Below are 7,062 nucleotides of genomic sequence, written 5' to 3'. Positions count from 1 at the left end.
AAACGAACTACATGATCTTTGAGCTAAGCTTAGGATTGGGTCTTGTCCATCACATCATTCTCCTAATGATGTGATCCTGTTATCAATGACATCTAATGTCCATAGTCAGGAAACCATGACTATCCTTTGATCAACGAGCTAGTCAACTAGAGGCTCACTAGGGACGTGTTGTGGTCTATGTATTCACACATGTATTACGATTTCCGAATAACACAATTATAGCATGAACAATAGACAATTATCATTAACAAAGAAATATAATAATAGCCATTTTATTATTGCCTCTAGGGCATATTTCCAACAACACCATCATTAGCAACACAGTTGCAAAAAAGAGTAAAAACAAATGGTAAATAAATTTTGAAAAATGCTAGGGAAACACACCCTTTCAATTATTTTAGGTAATTAACTCCATTACTGTCCTCTGATGAGGATTTTCTCTTTTCCTCCCGCGATTGATGGGGACTATGGCACTCATCCTGTCCAAGCTTCGTAAGCGAGACTGCAGAATACCCCTTCGCTCCTAGCCACGCAAGGGCACCCACGCTAAAGTTTTCACTACCTCCCGCCGCGCAGCCGCCGACCTACCTTGTCTTCTATGGCCTTATGGCCATAAAGGCGTCATAGATCCCGGTCAATGCCGGCGGGTGGGCTTTGTATTTTGTTTTTTTAGTTTTGCTCGAGTTTGTGTCCTACTTAGGAACGCGAGGCGACATCGGCTTCAGAAGATGGAATAAGGTTCTCCTCGCCTAGCCCCCCTCCTAGTGGTGCTTCTAGCGTCATTGAATGACGTGTGGAGGTTTGTGTTCGGTGGCTCTCGCGGGATTCGGTCAGCTTTGTCTTCGATGGATCCAGTTTTTGCTCGTCTTTGTTCCTCTAGGGCCTTAACATGACGACTTTTCGACTGTTTACTACAACAAGGTTTACCCGGCTTCTGCTTGTAGTCGTCGCTAGGTGATCTACAGACTTGGATGTAATTTTTAGTTGTAGTGTTCTTTGTACTATCTTTGTATTGTGACGGCTGCAGTGGTCGTTTGGTGGTGCAAGGTATAACTTTTACTCCCTCTGTAAACAAATATAAGAGCATTTAGATCACTATTTTAGTAATCTAAACACTCTTATATTTCTTTACAAAGGGAATATTATGTTTAGGAAACCTTCATAATATAGATAGATATGGTCTTTTTTCGCAAACAAAAACAACATCATTAACAACTTCAGTAATAAAGAGAAAAAAGCTGTAAACAAAACAAGGAAATGTTCAAAAGCCAAAAATACCGTAAAAAAAATTGATGTCGACCGGATTTGAACCGGGGATCTTCAGCATGTTAAACTGATGTGCTAACCAACTACACCACGACACCTGTTGTATTTCAGATGTTACCTTAATAATTTTATTACGAACATATTTAGTCGGCTGATTATGATGTCATCCAGGGTTTTGCCGCCGCCTAGTCCCTTTTTTTGTCACATATATACAACGAGGCAGGCATACACGCATAGTCCGTGGCCGTGATCGAAAACAACAAACCGTAAATCTTCTGTAGTATCCCGTACGATTTTTGGGGGCTTTATCATGACATTTTCCAGATTTTCCCACTTCTTTAGTGGAGGAGGTAAAGCAAGACTAGTCAATTGGGAGCACGAGAAGGGAGCAGGCAAATCAGATCCAACATAGAATGGGAACAACTTGTCCGAGGTTTTTACTTCACTTTAGTAAAGTCTACCTTCCAAGCTAGCATGAGCTGATTCTGCCTATCATTAGGCCTAGAAAGCATGTCAAATCCTAAGGCTAGGCCGCTAACTAGGTCCATAATGATGGTTTATTCTTTCTTTAAAACAAAGCGCACACCACTGTTTTTTTAGAACAAAAAGTTATTTTTTTCTGATAAAACTACAAAAAGAAATGCAGTTTCGAAACAGATCAAACAAAACATTGCCACACAGAACCAAATCCTGCCATTTGACTTGTAGCTGGCATAAAAATCAAGTCTCCAGCCTTCATATTTCGTGCCTGCGGAAATATTTAGAGCACACTCCATCTTGAAAACGGTTTGACGCGAGCGATATTTTCCCCTCCCGCTGCTCTTTCCGCATGCCCGCGCGCCGCCTCCCTTCCTTTGTCATAGCGCCGCCTTTGATCGCTTCCGACCGTCCGCCGTCCTCGCCGGCGATGCCATGGACACCGCCTCGACCACCCGCACCACTCTGTTGGCTTGGAGTCGATCCTCAAACTTCGCATTTATTCCATCTCATGTGCTTCTGATGGCCACTTGCCACCGGCTAGGCCATCGCCTCATCCACCTTGCCAGTGACAAGTTCGGCACAAAGGTGCGAAGCCGTATGCCGCATGTACAAGTATTGGCCTCCCCCGCTGGTGCCGCAACAATTCTCAGCTAAGAGGCCGAAGAAGGCGAGGACATGTCGCACTATTGTCCCTCCTTCCTTCGCCTCGGCGGCGGGCAACACTAGGGTGCCTTTCCAGTGCTACGCCATACAAAATGGCCACTGAGGTAAAAAAAATCATCCTTTGCCCTATATCGGGTTTTGTTCAATTGAATGTGAGATGGCCACGGACATATGTTCGCAAATGTGAACATTTTGTGATTTAGCGATGATTTTTTTGATGGGGAATGAAGCATGAAATCAAAAAATTCCTACGAACACCCAAGATCTATTTAGGAGAAGCATAGCAACGAGAGGGGAGAGTGTGTCTACATACCCTCGTAGACCGAAAGCTGAAGCGTATATAACATGGTTGATGTAGTTGTACTCTTCGCGATCCGAGCGTGGGAAACAACCCCTCCAAGCCCCAGGGCACAACCAAGGGGGAGAGGACTTGGACTCCAAGTCCAATCCTATTTCAACTAGGACTCCTCTCTTTTTCCCTTCCCTAGCCACATGGACTTTTGAGGACTTGGTGCGCCTAGCCCAATAAGGCCAGGGCGCCTTCCCTCATCCCATGCTACCCCTTGGGTTGTGGTGGACCCACTTGTGGACTTCCGGACCCCTCCGGAATCCTTTGGAACCTTCTAGAAGCTTCACTGTACAATATTGAAAAAACTGCACTTTTTTCGGAACCCAAAATATGACTTCCCATATATAAATCTTTACATCTTGACCATTCCGAGAGTCCTCGTAACACCCGGGATCTCATTTAGGACTCCGAACAACATTCAGTTACCAATCATAAAATATCCCAATACTACTCTAGCGTCAACGAACGTTAAGCGTGTGACCCTGCAGGTTCGGGAATCATTAGTCATGACCGAGACATCTCTCAGTTCAATAACCATTAGCGGGACCTGAATGCCCATATTTATTCTTACATATTCCACAAAGATCCTTTATCGGTTGAACCAAGATGTCAAGGATTCGGTTAATACTGTATGAAATTCTCTTTGTCCGACTATATGTTACTTGCCCGAGATTCGGTCGTTGGTATCTCCATACCTAGTTCAATCTCGTTACTGGCAGATTTCTTTACTCATTCTGTAATACAAGATCCCATAACTAACTCATTAGTCACATTGCTTGCAAGCTCTTTAAGATGTTGTATTACTGAGAGGGCCTGGAGATATCTCTTCATCATACGGAATGACAAATCCCAGTCATGATCCATGCCAACCCAACAGATACCTCCGGAGATACTTGTAGAGCACCTTTATGATCACCCAATTATGAAGTGACGTTTGGATACACACTAAGTATTCCTCCGGTGTTAGGGAGTTACACGATCTCATGGTTTAAGGAACAAATACTTGACATGAAGAAAGCTATAGCAAATAAACTAAACGATCTGATGCTAAGCTTACAGTTGGGTCTTGTCCATCACATCATTCTTCCAATGATGTGATGCCATTATCAAATGGCAACTCATGTCTATGGTTAGGAAACCGATACATCTCCAACGTATCTATAATTTTTGATTGCTCCATGCTATATTATCTACTGTTTTAGACATTATTGGGCTTTATTTTCCACTTTTATATTATTTTTGGGACTAACCTATTAACCGGAGGCCCAGCCCAGAATTGCTGTTTTTGCCTGTTTTAGGGTTTCGAAGAAAAGGAATATCAAACGGAGTCCAAATGGAATGAAACCTTCAGAAACGTGATTTTCTCATCAGATAAGATCCAGGAGGCTTGGACCCTCCGTCAAGAAAGCCACGAGGTGCTCACGAGGGTAGGGGGCGCCCCCCAGGGCGCGCCCCCTGCCTCATGGGCCCCTCGAAGCTCCACCGATGTACTTCTTCCTCCTATATATATCCACGTACCCCCAAACGACCGGGGACGGAGCCAAAAACCTAATTCCACCGCCGCAACTTTCTGTATCCACGAGATCCCATCTTGGGGCCTGTTCCGGAGCTCCGCCGGAGGAGGCATCGATCACGGAGGGCTTCTACATCATCATCCAAGCCCCTTCGATGAAGTGTGAGTAGTTTACTTCAGACCTACGGGTCCATAGCTAGTAGCTAGATGGCTTCTTCTCTCTTTTTGGATCTCAATACAATGTTCTCCCCCTCTCTCGTGGAGATCTATTCGATGTAATCTTCTTTTTGCGGTGTGTTTGTTGAGACCGATGAATTGTGGGTTTATGATCAAGTCTATCTATGAATAATATTTGAATCTTCTCTGAATTCTTTTATGTATAATTGGTTATCTTTGCAAGTCTCTTCAAATTATCAGTTTGGTTTGGCCTACTAGATTGGTTGTTCTTGCCATGGGAGAAGTGCTTAGCTTTGGGTTCAATCTTGCGGTGTCCTTTCCAAGTGACAGAAGGGGTAGCAAGGCACGTATTGTATTGTTGCCATCGAGGATAACAAGATGGTTTTTTTATCATATTGCATGAAACTATCCCTCTACATCATGTCATCTTGCTTAAGGCGTTACTCTGTTTTTAACTTAATACTCTAGATGCATGCTGGATAGCGGTCGATGAGTGGAGTAATAGTAGTAGATGCAGAATCATTTCGGTCTACTTGTCTCGGACGTGATGCCTATATACATGATCATACATAGATATTCTCATAACTATGCTCAATTCTGTCAATTGCTCAATAGTAATTTGTTCACCCACCGTAGAATACTTATGCTCTTGAGAGAACCCACTAGTGAAACCTATGGCCCCCGAGTCTCTTTCTCATCATATCAATCTCCATCACTTTACTATTGCTTTGCTTTTACTTTATTTACTTTGCATCTCTATACCAAAAATACCAAAAATATTATTTATTATCTCTATCAGATCTCACTTTCGTAAGTGACCGTGAAGGGATTGACAACCCCTAAGCGCGTTGGTTGCGTTGAGCTATTGTTTTTGTGTAGGTACGAGGGACTCGAGCGTAGCTTCCTACTGGATTGATACCTTGGTTCTCAAAAACTGAGGGAAATACTTACGCTACTTTGTTGCATCATCCCTTCCTCTTCGGGGAAATCCAACACAGTGCTCAAGAGGTAGCAAGAAGAATTTCTGGCGCCGTTGCCGGGGAGTCTGCGCAAAAGTCAACATACCAAGTACCCATCACAATCCCTATCTTCCGCATTACATTATTTGCCATTTGCCTCTCGTTTTCCTCTCCCCCCAATTCACCCTTGCTGTTTTATTCGCGCGCTCTCTCTCTCTCTCTCTATCCTCCCTCTCTATTTTCCTCTTTTGTCCGTTTGCTCTTGTTTGCTCGTGTGTTAGTTTGTTTGCTTGTCGTTATGGCTAGTCCCTTATCTTCTCCGTTGACCCCTGAGTTCGAAATCTTTCACTTTAAACAAAGGTTAGGAGAAAACCTAAAAGATGCTTGGTTGAGAATAATGGAATCTCATCGTAATTGTACCTCTGAAATAAATCTGAGAATTTTGCTTCACAATTTTTATGTTGGATTAAATATGTCTCATAGACAACTCTTGGATTGCGTTGCCAAAGGCAATTTTATTGAAATCGATCCCCATATTGCACTTGAAATTATAGAAGGTATAGTGGGAACACTACCTCAACAAAAGGGGCCTCATCCTACTCAGGAAGAGACACAGGTTTTTGAAAATTTTTGTGAAGTTCCTGAAATCTTGCAGAAATCTCTTGAACCTCTTAAGAACATTAGTGGAAATATTCACCGCATGAATATGTTGATTACCCTTTGCAATAAGCGGTTGGATTCTTTAGATCTAAAAATTTCAGAATATGAAGGGAAACGTAAATAACCTCCCGCATTCGAGCTTGATTCCGCTAAAAAAATTGAAAACTAAATATGGCAATACCTAGATCTATTCTTGCTTGTTATGCCTAGCTAGGGGCGTTAAACGATAGCGCTTGTTGGGAGGCAACCCAATTTTATTTTTATTCCTTGCTTTTTGCTCCTGTTTAGTAATAAATAGATTATCTAGCCTCTGTTTTGGTTGTGTTTTTTGTGTTTAATTAGTGTTTTGTGCCAAGTAGAACTGTTGGGAAGACTTGGGGAAAGTCTTGATTGAACTTGCTGTAAAAAACAGAAACTTTAGCGCTCACGAGAACTGCTGTCATTTTTAATTTGAAAGTGCTATTTAGTTAATTATTTTTGCAAATGATTAATAGATAAATTCCTCACGTCCAGCAATTTATTTTAGAATTTTTGGGGTTCCAGATCTTGTGCTAGCTACAGATTACTACAGACTGTTCTGTTTTTGACAGATTCTGTTTTTCGTGTGTTGTTTGCTTATTTTGATGAATCTATTGTTGGGGAACGTAGCATAAATTCAAAATTTTCCTACGTATCACCAAGATCTATCTATGAAGAAACCAGCAACGAGGGGAAGGAGAGTGCATCTACATACCCTTGTAGATCGCTGAGCGGAAGCGTTCAAGTGAACGGGGTTGATGAAGTCGTACTCGTCGTGATTCAAATCACCGATGATCAAGTGCCGAACGCACGGCACCTCCGCGTTCAACACACGTACGGAACGGAGACGTCTCCCATGCCTTGATCCAGCAAGGAGGAGGGAGAGGTTGATGAAGATTCAGCAGCACGACGGCGTGGTGGTGGATGCAGGGCGTCACAGTAGCAGGGCTTCGCCTATACTACAGGAGAGAGACGTA

General features: G+C 42.9%; 1 non-coding gene across 1 annotated transcript; it reads right to left on the bottom strand.

Annotated features, from left to right (window-relative positions):
- Nucleotides 1-1,290: 1,290 nt before the first annotated feature.
- Nucleotides 1,291-1,364, bottom strand: TRNAV-AAC. The gene has a single exon. It is a non-coding gene; the product is annotated as a tRNA-Val (tRNA).
- Nucleotides 1,365-7,062: the final 5,698 nt, after the last annotated feature.

The sequence above is a fragment of the Triticum urartu genome, chromosome 4 (genome assembly GCF_003073215.2).
Source record: "Triticum urartu cultivar G1812 chromosome 4, Tu2.1, whole genome shotgun sequence".
NCBI classification, from domain to species: Eukaryota; Viridiplantae; Streptophyta; class Magnoliopsida; order Poales; family Poaceae; genus Triticum; species Triticum urartu.
Note: the sequence above shows the minus strand (reverse complement) of the source record. Positions and strands in the feature narration are given on the sequence as shown.